This window comes from Sceloporus occidentalis, unplaced genomic scaffold, assembly GCF_023333645.1.
Source record: "Sceloporus occidentalis isolate IW3139 unplaced genomic scaffold, rSceOcc1.0.p SCAF_11, whole genome shotgun sequence".
Classification (NCBI taxonomy): Eukaryota; Metazoa; Chordata; class Lepidosauria; order Squamata; family Phrynosomatidae; genus Sceloporus; species Sceloporus occidentalis.
In genome coordinates this window covers 22,360,187-22,376,127 of record NW_028316991.1, presented here as the reverse complement: position 1 = coordinate 22,376,127, position 15,941 = coordinate 22,360,187, and positions in this window count along the sequence as shown.

Here is a 15,941-nt window from a genome sequence, read left to right as displayed (position 1 = left end):
GGGGAAAATTGTGCACTAGTCATTTGGACACTGCTCCCTGAGGAATCTGATTCCTGACCACTCATCTCCTCTACTTCCTCTGGCTCATAGTCTATTTCTTCATTAGCCAGATCGAATGGAATTCCTGCTAGGCTGGAGCTAAGACTGATATTGGTACAAGAAAGATAAAGAACACCCTCACGTGTCTAAAGTGAAAATAATATATATATACTCCCCACAGGTTCCGCAGCTCCCAAAAACAACACTCCTCACAAGTGTATCACAGCAGTATATCGAATAAGGGGCGCATGAACATGTGGAGAAAAATAACAACACAATAGTGTAGCAAGTTCAAACAAAATATCTGTGTAGTGAATGTATATTGCACTCACAAGAGTAACTGGTAGTAGAGGCTCATCAGATAATGACAGAGCTTGATAAATCAAGTAAGTTGGCACAACAAAATTGTTATGCTATAAGCGCAATGTGGAAACAAGAATCCAGCAAGGTAAGAAATATCCGTATGGAAAAAATCTTTCAAAGTCTCTCAACGCGTTTCGCCAAACTCGTTGGCTTCTTCAGGAGCAGAATACAGATATTACAAATAAAATAAAGTAAAAAACTGCAGTCTATACATTTTCGTCCATTTGTCCCGTTTTTGAAGGTTCCCGGTGGTGTTCCAGTCCAATCACGTCCTCGAGCGGTTACGTCATCACGTTGCCACGCGTTGAAGCGATTACGTTGCTTCCATCATCCCGGTGCGATTGCACAGCAGCGTAGTCGTGTCATTAAGCGTGTTTCGTCACTCCCTCCCGGCTCAATTTGCATCTTTATTCCTCCACAGCTTGTTAAATAAAGTTGATTCAAGGAAACGGAGGAGTGCTTCTTTATCTTTAACCCTTTTACTTTAAAGGATTCCGGACGTCTCAGGCACAGGCATTTTAAACAGACACCCCGGGTAAACAATTTTGTTGTGCCAACTTACTTGATTTATCAAGATCTGTCATTATCTGATGAGCCTCTACTACCAGTTACTCTTGTGAGTGCTATATACATTCACTACACAGATATTTTGTTTGAACTTGCTACACTATTGTGTTGTTATTTTTCTCCACATGTTCATGCGCCCCTTATTCGATATACTGCTAAGACTGATATTGTCGTGAGACTCGTGACTAGTAGTAGTGCGAGCAGGAAGAATAGACTCTGCACTTGGCCTCTCAGTCTCAGGCTCCTCTGCTACCTCGCTAGGTGGAGTCCCACTATGTGTAGCCCTCTCTCTAACTGTCTTTACAAAAATTTTGTAAGGACTTGGTGGCTTGCTAGAGGTACTAGGAGGACATGGCGTGGCGGTACCGGTGGGAACAGTAGGCGCAGCACTAGTGGTGGTAGAGGCGGTAGAGGTGGTGGTGGTGGTGGTTTTTCTTGAAAAGAAATTAGAAATAAAATAAAATGTCACAGCAAAACAGTTAGCTTCACTGCTTGCTGAAACACACAGCACTTATGCGGCTGCACTCACTAGCCCAACAAGTTCACTTCACTGATGGACTGAGGTGAGCAAAACAAATGAAATAAAATGAAAGATTAATTAAGAAAAATTGACTTGGTCTCTTACTGTTGCTAAAACAAAGCACAAACTATAGAGCTGCAGCACCAGTACTAATAAGATTAGCTGAACTATACGCTAGTAGTAATTAATTAATATTATTACTTTTATTTATAGCTAATTTAATTAACTATTAAGATAAGAATTATAGAATTATTGATATTAATTAATGATTTTAGATTAGACACTAGTAGATGTCTTGAATGTCTACAGTACACTCTACACTAGTATACTATTACTAACTATAGTATATATAACTGACATATATATATAATTTTATAATGGATTCAATTATTAATTATTAATATTACTGATTTTAAATTAGACACTAGTAGATGTCTTGAATGTCTACAGTACACTCTACACTAGTATACTATAGTATATAATATATATATGACTGACAAATATATATATATATAATATTATAATGTACTATTAAATTATTATATATTCTATTAAATTATTATTTATAAATTCTGTTTAATGTATTTAAGCAGGACAGGCAGTAGGCACTAGTGCCAGCCCAGGGCAAGGGCACCCCAGTGCCACTGAGACACTGGGTGCACTGTCAACTCAACAGCACTATACACTACAGTTGATGACAAATTAAATAAAAAAAATATTAAATTAATCAAATTATTATTATTAAATATATTAATTAAGTAGCACTGAAGTGAGGATGAAGTACACTGTGAGAAATGGCAGGCTAAGGCTTACCAGTCTCACACATGTATGTAGGTAGTGTGTACCGTGCACCGCCAACCAACCGCCACCAAACCCAACAAGTAACGACAGAGACATTATTTGGGTAAATCAGGCCACAGCACATTTTATTTAACAATAACCATAAACCACACTGTGTTGGCCTAAACACAATATACCCATAAAGATAACTTTGTAAAAGAATCCACAAATAAATTTAAATACAAATATACAAATATACATGATTAACATATCTTCCTCCATTACCAACACAGGAAACTATTAACCCCGTCCTTGCCGGCCGCTCATCACTGTACACTCCAACACAGATGCTCGCCTCCCCCCTCGTCCAAATAACACTGACAGCTACCTTCCGCTGTCCCAAAACCAATGCTAACCACCAGCCGTCCATCCGCTCGGTGGGCACGTCCAATACACCAGAGGTTAGGGGAGGATTGAGCCTTCCTTCACACCATCATCCAACTCCAAAATTTAACAAACCAGACCGGCAAGGACACATAAACCGCCTGCTGTGACAAAAGAAAAGTAAGTTAGTACACAAAAAATAGGGAGGGAGGGTGGGAAGCAGGTAAAACTGTTAGCCGTCTCAAATAAAAAGTGACAGTGACCGGGGTCACTCAGAGGGCACCTTTTATCCCCTAGGGTCTCCCGCCCCTCAATTTACATACCCCAATCAAAAACACCCATGCCCCAAGCATGCACTCACCCACACACATACATGCTCCCTGTCCATTTAGCTACGCTGATTCCCAGGGGCCTGAACAGAACAATCTCTCTGTAACGCTCGGATGCAGCACAGTAGTGTTGCCAAAGCAGTCACAGCGAAAAATGAATGGATCTCTCAGGCAAGCTCTGGTCTTATAAAGGCGCCTTCAGAATTCAAAAAACAGCAGCACAGGCATTGGACGAGACCCTTAGCGTGACGTCACAAGAGTGAGCTGATTGGACAGACGAGATCAGCTCACTCCTGTTTGAAATTTCTTCGATTTCTTCGATTCTTCGTGGTTGTGAGTCTTCGTCTTCGCCTACGTTTTGCCGGCACTGTATTCTCTTCGGCGTGTCTTCGGAACGAACAAAAAAACGGCCTCTTCGTGCTCGTTTTCATGTTCGCCCGAAGACGAATGCGCAAGTCTCGTTGATACAATGAAACCAATTCAGAGGGAAATACTTGAGGCAGGCTCCGGAAACAAAGGGCAGGGCAGGGCAGGGCAGGGCAGGAGATGGTCAACAATACCAAGAAGAAGCCAAGGTTTATTAGCAATAGACGTAACAACTGGATACGAAGCCCCTGAAGAGACTCTAACGTCAGAACCTGGACACCACAGCACCTTTTAGATTAAATGGACTAAAATATTCCATAGAATGTCTAATCTCATGGATCAAAATAACAATTTAATGTGTATTATAACACCTTGTGCATGTACAATGAGAATCACAGTGGTAGCTGCTTTATAGCTTTTCACATACATATATAACTGAGACACTGGACATTTGATATTTGTTTTGTGTCTAAAGTCCATATATTTTATTTATTTTTTTCATTTAAATTGGCACAATGAAAAGATTGAACCCTTCAAACGATGTTCGTTAGCAATTAGACAAGGCTATTGGCTTCAAAGGTCAGACTGCACTTGGATTCCATATTGACCTTTAGATCAACCATCTGTTAAATGAGAACCATCACAGTAGCCTTGATGCTGACAAATACAGGATCTGACCCCCCTAAATAGAATATTTCTTCTCATCCTTTGATGAAAACACCCCCTGGGGATGTGAGTTGATATTTGCAAGTTAGTTTTTAGAACTTTTCCCAACCCACTTTTGCAACTTGCAAGCACATCATGGGTTAACGAATGAGTGGTTCACTGGCTTTTTTCAACTCAAGGATGAGACAACAGTTAAAACGTGTTGGCCAAAGTCAACTTGAAAAGTTACTTTAGATCAACTTGTTAGAGTTTATCGCTTGCCATTTAAAATTTTACTGAGAGGGTGGTAGATAAGTGGAGCCTCCTCCCAGCAGAAGTGGTAGAGGCTAATACAGCGAGGGAATTTAATCATGGATGTATGGGAATATGGCTCCTGAATCTAAAACTACACCAACAACTGATTTTACAGCAGGCAAAACAGGCTGACTATAATGAAATCTAGAGGTAGATACAAGCAGAAATGTTGACAATCCCTTCATAGTGAAGGATACTTCTTAGGTCAGGCTGCAAAGATTACGTGGGGTAATGGTGATGGAAAACCTCCTCACCTTAAATTAAGGGGGTAGCAAAAGGCTAATCTACATACACCAACCAGAAATCCTAAACTTGTAGCGTTACCACCATTGCATGGGATTCTGGGTAGGCATATGCAAAAAAGGTTAACAAAGATCACCTTTTTGCCTCTATATCCTATAGATATATGGATCCCGTGGATAAAATGTCCTCCGTACTAGAAAAGTACTTTAAACAAAACCCAGGACGGAGGTGCAGAAGCCATATAACCACTCGTGGGCACGCTCTCTCTCTCTCCAGTTCTTTGCGGAAGATCATTGGGGGGCCAGAATAATCAAGACAAGTACACTGGAAAAAGGAAGCGTTTCTTCACTTATTACTGTTATTCTGGCCTCTGTGTGTACTTCTGCTAAAAAGTCCCCCCCCCCATTCCGCCAAAAGAAGAAGAGGGTGTGCCGGGAGGCTTCACTCTTTTGCGGAAGTTCACTTGGAGGCGATGTCCACGGGGAAGCTGATGAAGACAGAAGACACATCAAGGCGAAGAAAGAAGAAAAAGAAGATGCAAGAGAAGAAGCGGCGCTGTGTGGAGAAGGTAGGGAGACATTAAAAGAAAGGGTGAGAGAGTGAACGAGAGTTTATGAGAATGAGAGTGTAAGTGGGCCTAGGCCAGAATAAGACATCACTGATGTTGGGAAAATTCTCACCAAATGGTTATGACATGCATAGAAAAAATACCTTCATCTTAAGACCAGCTGCGGGGCGCACAAGCCCAAGTGGAAATCACAAGGGCATCAGTAAGAACGTAAGGCAACTGTTTTTGTTTACAAACCAATATTTTTTATTTTATATAAATTTTTGAAGTAATAAAAATTTTCTTTTATTCTATTCATCCCCCCCCCCCCCCGCATTTCAATGAATCCCGCATGTTAAATAAAAAACCACAAACCATAACCTTGTGCAAACAAAAATGCTGGGGGAAATCGGAGGTGAGCCAAGCAGATTTTATATTTTTCTTTTACCGCTTTTAATTATTTTAAAAATATAAAGGCTTCATTGTAGAAAGTTGAATAAAACAGATGCAGTACTGAGAAAAACAGCAACAGATGTAGTCGTGAGAAACATCAGATTTATTTTAATATGATTTCTTTTTATCGACACAGCAGTTCATTTTGCGCCAAGAAATCCGTGGTCACGGCCTTTAAATTATTTCTTTAGAACTTCTGCTATCTTTAGGCAATAAAGTATATGTGTATATATTGCATATATTTGCGTTCTACATAATAATATTTAATTAAAATATCTAAGTGCTAACCCATGAGTAATCCAATGTCTTTCAGTCATATGTTTATATCTTAAAAGGGAACTCCCAAGGTATTTTTAGTTTTTCCATGGGTGCCCTTTCCTGATTCATTGCGTGTCCATAACTCTCCATCATCACCTATCCCACCAAGGCCAACCGGGCCAGTGTTGTCCTCCGCTGACATCTAGCACCTCTTCCACGAAGAAGCATATTGCTGAGATAAGGTGACATATTAAGGGAGAGAGTGTAATGGAGTTAGAAGGAGAGGGTAAGAGTATGTATAAATGAGAGGTTTGTTTGGGCAACAACTTTTGTTCCCAAATAAAAAGCCCCACAAATATGTCCGAACATAAAGGGGCAACATTCATTTTGGGACAATAAATTCTGTTTCCTGCCCTTTATGTGCCCTTTTTATCTGATGTATTAGAATTAAAATAACAGAGCAGAATTAATATGCAAAAAAAAAAATTACCATTTCAGTGCCTGTAAGGAGAGCTGTACATTATACAGAAAAGACAGGATTATATAATAATTTATAATGTATATATGCAATATAATTATAAGGGAGGGAGAGCTTGGGCACAGCCAGGACAGGAGGAGAGGGCAGAGAGAGATTTATTTTTGGACAACAAATTTTGTTTCTGAATAAAAATGAATGAAAACGAATGATCCAAAAATAAAAAAGAAACATGTGTCTCAAACTATTTTAGGCCTCAAGCACAAGTGTATTTTGCAGTATTCAATTCTGTATTAATTGCTCCTGATAGCAAAATCAGCAAGCGAGGTAAAAGGGTGTGGGAGAGTGAATAGGTGAACGAATGTTAGTTAGTGGGTGAATTAAGTTAGTAGTAAGTTTAGGGGCAGAAATGGCACAGGTAGGCTGATTAGGGGGGCAGGGGTGGCACAGGCAGGCTTATTGGGGGACAGAGGTGGCACAGGCAAGCTGATTGGGGGGGCAGAAGTGGCACAGACAGTCTGTTTCAGGGGCAGGGTTGGCACAGACAGGCTGTTACAGGGGCACAGTTGGCACAAGCAGGCTGTTTCCGGGGCCCATATCTGTTCAGTAAATGTTATTTATTTAAACGTATTTAATTTATTTATGAGTTCATCATTTATTTTTCCATATTTCTGTTTTTTCCAGTTGACATACAGATACAAATTTGTGAAATAAAATATTCCAACATAAACATTTTTTTGTGTGTGTGTGTATGCCAAATACTCTAGGTCCGCCCCTGAGTCCAGGGACTAAGTAACCTTTAAGATCTTAAGGTTAGCAGTTCAGATCACAGTCTGTCGGTATAGTACAATGCAAACTAGATTTCCATTTATTCCCACATAGTTTCCTCTGCAAGGGAATGATATCAATGCATTTAATATATCTTTAATTACATGGCTCTGTTATGTTAGTATTGTTTATTTGTATTGTGTGTTTTTTTTAATATCTCCCATCGCTATGGTTTGGTAGCCTGAGGCATAAAAAAGGTTGGTTTATTAACTCCCATATGGATTGTAGTAAATGGAGTTAGTTATCCGTATGGTAGCGCAGTAAGATATCCCCTGTTACCCATATCCAACGCAGCAACAGTTAGAATTAAATCTTAATTAGAACCAGTGAACCAACACAAGGCTATAAGAATATTCTTGCTGCACCTGTTAAATTATGAATATCCTATTCTTATTTGTTTCTGTAATTGTAGATTTTTATTTTATTTTATTTTTAATAATTTTTCGTTGAATATGAAATCTGACCTTTTTGTTTAGAGGTCCATGCATTTGAATCCTTGCAAAATTTGAATGATTCCTCCAATATACCGGTAAAAGTTATATATTATTTAAAAGATAAGGTTCTTTAAGTGTCTTATACCATAATGCGATGTGTGATACGAACTCTGTATTAACATATACATACATGGGAACTTCTTGGCTCCGGGCCTTCCCTTGCGGGACGCGGCCAGGACTGCACACTGACGTCAGCAGGCGGCCCCGCTGACGTTGGTGGCCGGTCCCACTGACATTGGGGGTGTTCCCGCTGTCATGACAGCGGAAAACACCCCCATTTAAATGGGAAATGGGTGGGGAGCAGGGCATGTCAAGACCCCGCTCCCGCCACCCGGAGGATTCGGGTCTTGAACCGGAGGAGCAGCACAAACCCGGAGAGTTCCCAGGTATGTATATATTGCATACCTGGGAACTCTCAAGGTTTGGTTTTGGGGGTCTGACTTATTAAGAGGCCTCAGGGTTGGTTTAACGATAGAACAAATGGAGCATTTACCCTTGGGCCCATGCTAGTAAATGCCCTACCTGCTGTTTACTCGCCACAGTGCAATTTATATATTTGCTTGCACTACATAGGAGGAACATGGTGGTTGTAGGTGGTCTACCTAGTGCATGCCGCTCTTCTCCTGAAGCAAGGGTATTTGCACTAGCCACATGTAAAAATGTTGCCCCAAGGCACCATCTGATCTTGCTAGGCAGCACTTGGTAGCCACACAAGATATGGGGCTCTTGTCTCTGTGCGCTCACAACTTGGTTTCAACCACTTCATTAGCAATTTCCTCCAACATGGACATCTCAAGCATGTGACCTCATGACTCGAGCAGCGTTTCAGAAAATGTCGATATCTCCCCATTATCGCGAGTGTCAATTCTCCCGTGGACCCTACGATGGAAGTGGATGAAAACATTGGCATTTTCCAACCTCCTCACAAGATCTATCTTCAACGTCCTTGTGGAGAATTAGAGTCATATTTCATTCTTGGCCCTGCTTTTCCAGGTTGTTTACCCAGAGGTCTACGGGTCAACCAGGGGGCTCCAAAAACAGACGTTGTTTACAGCAATGAAGTCAGTTGAGATCGAAAGCAGAGTGAACAAGAGAAATATATCAAACACCAGCTCCTTAAAAGAGCAGAAAGTAACTAATCTCTAATGATCGACAATTATTTACCCAATTTTATTTAAGCTATAATTAAATTTAAATAAGTAATATACTTTAAGATACAATTCCTGCTCTATGATAAATACTAGAGTTGTAAATGTTACTGTTCAATTTAAATAATCATAAAAAATCTATAATAAAGTATATAGCAACTTTAAAAAAAAAACGATCATTCTAATTCATCCTAACAATTTCTTGTATCCATCGTAGAGGACAAGTTGACCTTGACGGGCGTTCGCCATACACTATCACATACAAGGCGTACAGAAATCCGTCCCCAAGTGTTTGCTTTGGTAGGAAATCATCTAATTCACTAAAACAAGTTGTCAAATCCCCTTTTTTTTTAAAACAATAGGAAATGCAGACGCAATCTGATGCTCATGACTTTTTCCACATTCGATGTCATAAAAATTGATCCGATCCCTTATAAAGATGAAATCGATGAAAGTGTAATTCGGCGTGCTCCGAAAATACACATTAAAAAAGAAATTCAAAACTACAGATGTGATGCGACCTGATATTTATGGTACGAGTACTGCTAAAAAAAAAAACCATATGTTTTCTACTGTTTGCCATGGCAACGGATACTTTGCTGCTCAGCTACTGTATATTGGGGGAAACTTTGTAAGACCGAACAGTGAGGGAATTTAAGATAAGACCAACGACTGATTAAGGTCGGAGTCTTTACAAATATAATAATAATAATAATTATTATTATTATTATTATTATTTTATTATTATTATTGCTATGTAATCTTTTGTAGAGCACCATCATATTCCGCAACGCTGTATGATGGGATGCACAACGCTTGTGAACTTAGAATTCTATTATATGTCTCACAATTATAAAATGTCAGGGCGTTATTATTGAATCATTCATTACGGAGCAGTCTGATCAATATTTATCAATTCCATGTTTAAGACACACATGGCTGGGTTAGATTACACAGATAAATAGAATGCTTTGGATTTCAATACGGTCTACAGAGATAACAAGTGTTGTACACGTTTCACAATTTGAAGGTATTTAAAGTGATTGTCATCGTGATATATTCATGTTCCAACTGGATGAAGCACACACAATGCTTCAGAGGCAAATTTAACAATGCAGATAGATTGGATTTTTCTAAATGTGAATTCCAGGTTTCTGCCATATTCCGTGTATCTCTTTGCACATTTATATGTAGAGAATATACAAGAACGTTCCGTTGAGAAGGTGCTCAGAATGGACAGGTTCAATCTTAAAACAATGTGGAGTAAGAAAGATCATTGGGGATCATGAATCTGGAAGTCATAGTGATTAAAAAATGGATATAACCATATTAGCCCACGCCAAAATGGAGCATATTCTTGAAGTTAATCTATTTTATTGGGCCAACATCAAAAAAGATGTAAAGTTATGTAAACCTTGGGGACTTTAGACATCTCTACTTCAGATGGAATGAATAATGATGCACATTAGAGAAGTACTTCCTTGTCTAGTTCACCAGTTGGGTTTAATTATCTGTGAGCTTACAGCCAGTTGTTCAACCCTACAGATTTAATAAGACGACCAGAAGGGTGTCTGCATTGCATTCAGAGAGAAATTAACAATAAAGGTAGAGGATCTCATGGGGCAAATTTAGATATAAGTTTCTACCTCATTCACTTGTTCTCTCAGGACATTACTGAGTTGAGCTGGCCAGCTAGGTCATCGTTGACCCCGAGTGAATGTAAATGTATGTATGATATATTTCTTGGATTTCTTGGAGAGTATCAACTCTAAGGACGTTTGGCCAATTCTGAACTGTTTGTGGAAAGGTCCCAAGCAATTACATGCGTGATCCAAGATACTACAGAGCAGGTATCTTTTTCTTTGGTCATCAACATGGCTTCAGCTCTGTTCTGGTGCCACTGATTCTCTCTCAAACAGTAAAAATACGTAATCTCATATGTATTCATATACACACGCTTTCATTCATACACTCTCTAATAGTATGCTTTTGTTTTATTTTTTCTGGGACTCTACTCCTAGGCTGTTGGCCATGCATGAGAATTGTCACTATACAGTTATAAGCACCAAGGTGTTACTAGGTTCCTCTTTATCTTTTTCTTGCTCGACTGCCTCAAGGTGTATGAATGTGCAACATACCATTTGACATATTTTTGCCTAGTGAGAAGTATTAAGTGCTGCTATTTCCCGTCTCTGGAATGTTGGGTGATTCTATTCCAGCCCTCAGTGTTCTACTTGGATAGAATTACATATTATATATCCTTGCTGTGGGGTCTTTAGCAGAGACATTGATATTAAGCAAGAACCAGGCACACGCACAGGTGAGATTTTTTCTCTCGCTTCAGAGACCTGCCTTAGACATACCTTCAGGGCACAGAATGAGGATTTTCACTGACTTGTATATTTTATATAAACCATTTTTTTCCCCAAAATATGTTCTGTATTAAGTATAGGGAAATATTTTGCTTGAACATAGAAACACAGAATTTGAGGGCAGATAAGAAACATTTGGCCCATCTAGTCTGCCTGTTTTTCCTTACGCAGAGACTCAAACCCTAATCAGCCCTTGGTTTCTCCACATGCCTGTCCTACGCATGTTTAATTTCCTTTACCGTATCAGCCTCCGCCACTTCTCATTGGAGCCTGTTTCATTTCGCTACCAACACTTTTTAGACAAAAGCAAAACAAACAATGGTTCATAAAGCATGAGGCAATTATCAGTCTCTGCAACATAAAAATATTCACATTAATTGCTAAAATACAAAATATTGGGATATGCAGGAACCGCGTGCATTAGGATTGGGGCAAATTTAAATATTATCAAAATTTGCCAATTCATACCAATGTCCGAAAATGAGGAGGGAACTTCTAACGGGAAAAAAACAAAAACAAAAATGAAGCAGTGAGTTCTTCGAAAAATGAACTTTTCCCTGGCATTTTGATGGTTTGTACACTATCACTATTTTTTAACTTAAACTCTCTCATAACACTCTCTTGCAACTCTCTCTCCATCTCTCACTCTCTCTCAATGTACCTTCTCCGTCAACCGCTTCCGTGTCACTGTCTCCTTTTGTGCTTCTCCCCACTATCCACTATGTTAACCTTGCCTCCTGACAGACAGAGAAGGAGAATCGTTTCTGCACCTCTCTTTCCACCCAAATCCGTCTGTATTATTCTGGCCTCTTAGTTCCACAAAAAGCTGGAGCCACGGCTTACACCTCATGGGCACATCCTCTCCCCCATTCCTCCATCCTGGGGAGAGGGCAACGCAGGGGATAGCGCAGAGGCGCAGACCAAAGTAGAAGAAAGAAGACAGAAGACAGAAGAAATGAGGAACAAGATGAGGCAAGACAAGAAGTAGAGCTGAGGAAAAGGGAGACAGAGACACGGAAGCAGTTAGGGAGACATTGAGAGAGAATATGAGAGAGTGTATGAGAAAGATTGAGTGAGGGTGAGTGACAATGAATTTTGTTTCCAAATTGAAAAAGCACTCCAAAGTTTGCTTGAACTGAAAAGGAAGAAAATGGAAAAAGAAGCGAAACTGCAGAGAAGAAGACGGAGAAGTGGAGACATGGAGGCAGTTGTCAGAGAAGGTAGGGAGACACAGTGAGAGGGATTGTGAGAGAGAGAGTGAGTGAGTGACAATTAATTGAAAAAGCACTCCAAACTTTAGAGCTTACTATTTTTGATTTGTTTTGTTGGTGCCCCTCCTCATTTTTGGATTTTTTTACAAATGAATAAATTTAACAAGTTTCATTTAAATTAATACAAATTTGATTGCACAACTCTAGTCTAGAATGTCATTGTATATGATCAGTTTTGCAGATTTAAAAAAAAATTAAAAATGGAACTATCGCCATCTCATACGCTGGTAGAATATCTATAAATAAATCTATTTTTCATATTTGGTGATAATATCCCGTTGAGGCTGTACTAAAAACTTAATCAGACATATAAAAAAAATATTAAATTTTTTAACTATGCCAAAACTCATGTGCTCTGACACTGCTATTTTAAACATGTCATCAGAGATTGACAATAGTAATTTCTGGGTTCATATTTCTGATCTGTTCCTGGGCGATGGTCAAAATAATAGAGAAAAAATAGACGAAAGAGACAAGCTAATCATGTCATAATAATACATCGAATATATTGAACATTTATGTTTCCAAGGTTACTGGGCACTATCGGGGGATTTCTGACATATAGCAGTGCAATTTATTTTATATTAATGGCTTCATGCAATTTTGTCCCAAATGGGTTTCGACAAAATGTGTAGCGGAAGATTCGGTGCCTTGAGTGGCTTATATTATACGCCGTGTTTCTAGGGTTTCAGATTTTTCCATGGAATCTTTTGAGGTTTTCTTTTTTTTGTTTGTTTAAGTACAGAAACAAAATATTGGTAATTATTTTAATATTTAGATGTAACTGAATTTTTATGTTTACCAACCCCCCCCCAAAAAAAAATTGATTGAGTGATATTTTTAATTTATGGAGACATGATTTTTTTTTTCAATTCTAAATAAAAAATACATTTTTAAAAAATTTGGAAAAGTTACTGATTTTGGATTAAAAGCAGAAAAATATAGAATGAACAAATCTACACAGCTGCAATTTATAACACAACGGGACCTTAAAATAATAATAAGTTCCAAGGTTTAGGCTGTCAGCAGCTTTACCTCTTCGGGGGCGTTTTCTTAGTGAATGGGCAGGGCTAACCCCAGATAACCTTAAGTGGGCAGGTAGTAGGAGGGGAAGTGGGTGGGAAGTGGGCGTGACCAAATGCTGCTTCCCTTCCTGGCAAAAGAAAAGACTGAGGCTGAGACTCAGAAGTTTAATGAATTGAGTTGTTTATCTTTAAAGAAGATTTATTTAAAATAATCCAATAAAAAAAACCTGCACATATCCAATATTTGTAGCCGTATTTTAATGCTTCCCTCTTTTTATGTAAACATTTAAACAGAGCAAAATAACCTGTTAAAACATCATGCATGGAGGTAAAACTGTTAAAGCCTTTTACCCCTCAGCTTAAATTATATTAAATTGGAGTGAATAGTGCATGACCTTCGGTGCATTTTATTGCATGTCTATCGGTATATACACTACCGTTAAATAGTTTGAGGTCACTTAGAAATTTCCTTGTTTTTGAAAGAAAAGCAGACTTTGTCCATTAAAATAACATGAAATGGATCAGAAATCCAGCGCAGACGGGGTTAATGTAAATGTCTATTGTAGCTGGAAAGGCTGATTTTTAATGGAATCTCTTCATAGGCTTCAAGAAGCCCTTTATCACTCCCATCACGCCTGTGTTCCAATGGCCCTTTATCACTCCCATCACTCCTGTGTTCCAATGGCCCTTTATCACTCCCATCACTCCTGTGTTCTAATGGCCCTTTATCACTCCCATCACTCTTGTGTTCCAGTGGGTCTTTATCACTCCCATCACTCCTGTGTTCCAATGGCCCTTTATCACTCCCATCACTCCTTTATCACTCCCATCGCTCCTGTGTTCCAATGGCCCTTTATCACTCCAATCACTCCTGTGTTCTAATGGCCCTTTATCACTCCCATCACTCCTGTGTTCCAATGGCCCTTTATCACTCCCATCACTCCTGTGTTCCAATGGCACGTTGTGTTCGCTGATCCAAGTTTAAGTTTAAAAGGCTAATTGATGGTTAGAAAACCCCTTTTGTAATTATGCCAGCTCAGTGACCCCAAACTTGTGAACAGTAAGTGTATATTTATATATATGGGGAAAAATGGGAAGTTTTATTTTCTAAGTCATATTAAAAAATGGAAACCGGAATGTTCTTTTAATATGTCAGCTGTGGTTATATCTTTATTCCTACAGCAAATAAACCCCATTCAGCAGCAGATACTGCACCGCATGACCCTCTATGTTTAAAAATATGTTTAATGTCCGCTGACTGATCTTATTTAATAATTTTGCTTTGTTTGACATACAGATCCACGGCAAAAATCAGTACTTTTGAGAGTATACCTATTCACAGCATGCTGTACTTGTGATCACTTATTTTCTATATGCTACTAATGCTAAAAGTCGCGACTGTAGTTTTATATTCCTTCGTACACTCTATTAACCTTTTATCTGCCAGACACTTTGAGGAGTGGAAACAGCTCTTTGGTGCATCTGGAGTTTTATGATACACGCATACTTGATTTTGTTTCCCGATGCATTCGCTTACCCAAAGGGTTAATTCACATTAAATACAGTGAGGTAAGAATAGATAAATAGTAACTATTAGTTGCTTCCGTGAAAACCGCGACATTTAATGTCCCGTCAATCATTTCATTGTCACTGTCTCAGTATTATTAGATGTTTTTCAATCCAAAACTCGCATGTGCACCCCTGGTTCTAGATAAGCATCCAAGGGCAAAGATCTATAGTGGATCAGGGAACCCAATGTGCCATTGGAACCCAGGAGTGATGGGAGTGATAAAGGGCCATTGGAACACAGGAGTGATGGGAGTGATAAAGGGCCATTGGAACACAGGAGTGACGGGAGTGATAAAGGGCCATTGGAACACAGGAGTGATGGGAGTGATAAAGGGCCATTGGAACACAGGAGTGATGGGAGTGATAAAGGGCCATTGGAACACAGGAGTGATGGGAGTGACAAAAGGCCATTGGAACACAGGAGTGATGGGAGTGACAAAGGGCCACTGGAACACAGGAGTGATGGGAGTGATAAAGGCCCATTGGAACACAGGAGTGATGGGAGTGATAAAGGCCCATTGGAACACAGGAGTGATGGAAGTGATAAAGGGCCATTGGAACACAGGAGTGATGGGAGTGATAAAGGGCCATTGGAACACAGGAGTGATGGGAGTGATAAAGGACCATTGGAACACAGGAGTGATGGGAGTGATAAAGGGCCATTGGAACACAGGAGTGATGGGAGTTATAAAGGGTCACTGGAACACAGGAGTGATGGGAGTGATAAAGGGCCATTGGAACACAGGAGTGATGGGAGTGATAAAGGGCCTCTGTACACCTATGAAGATATTCCATTAAAAATCAGTCGTTTCCAGCTACAATAGTCATTTACAACATTAACCCCTTCTGCGCTGGATTTCATGTTATTGTAATGGACAAAATTTGCCTGTCTTTCAAAAACAACAACATTTCTAAGTGACCCCAAACTTTTGAGCTGCCGTGTATATACC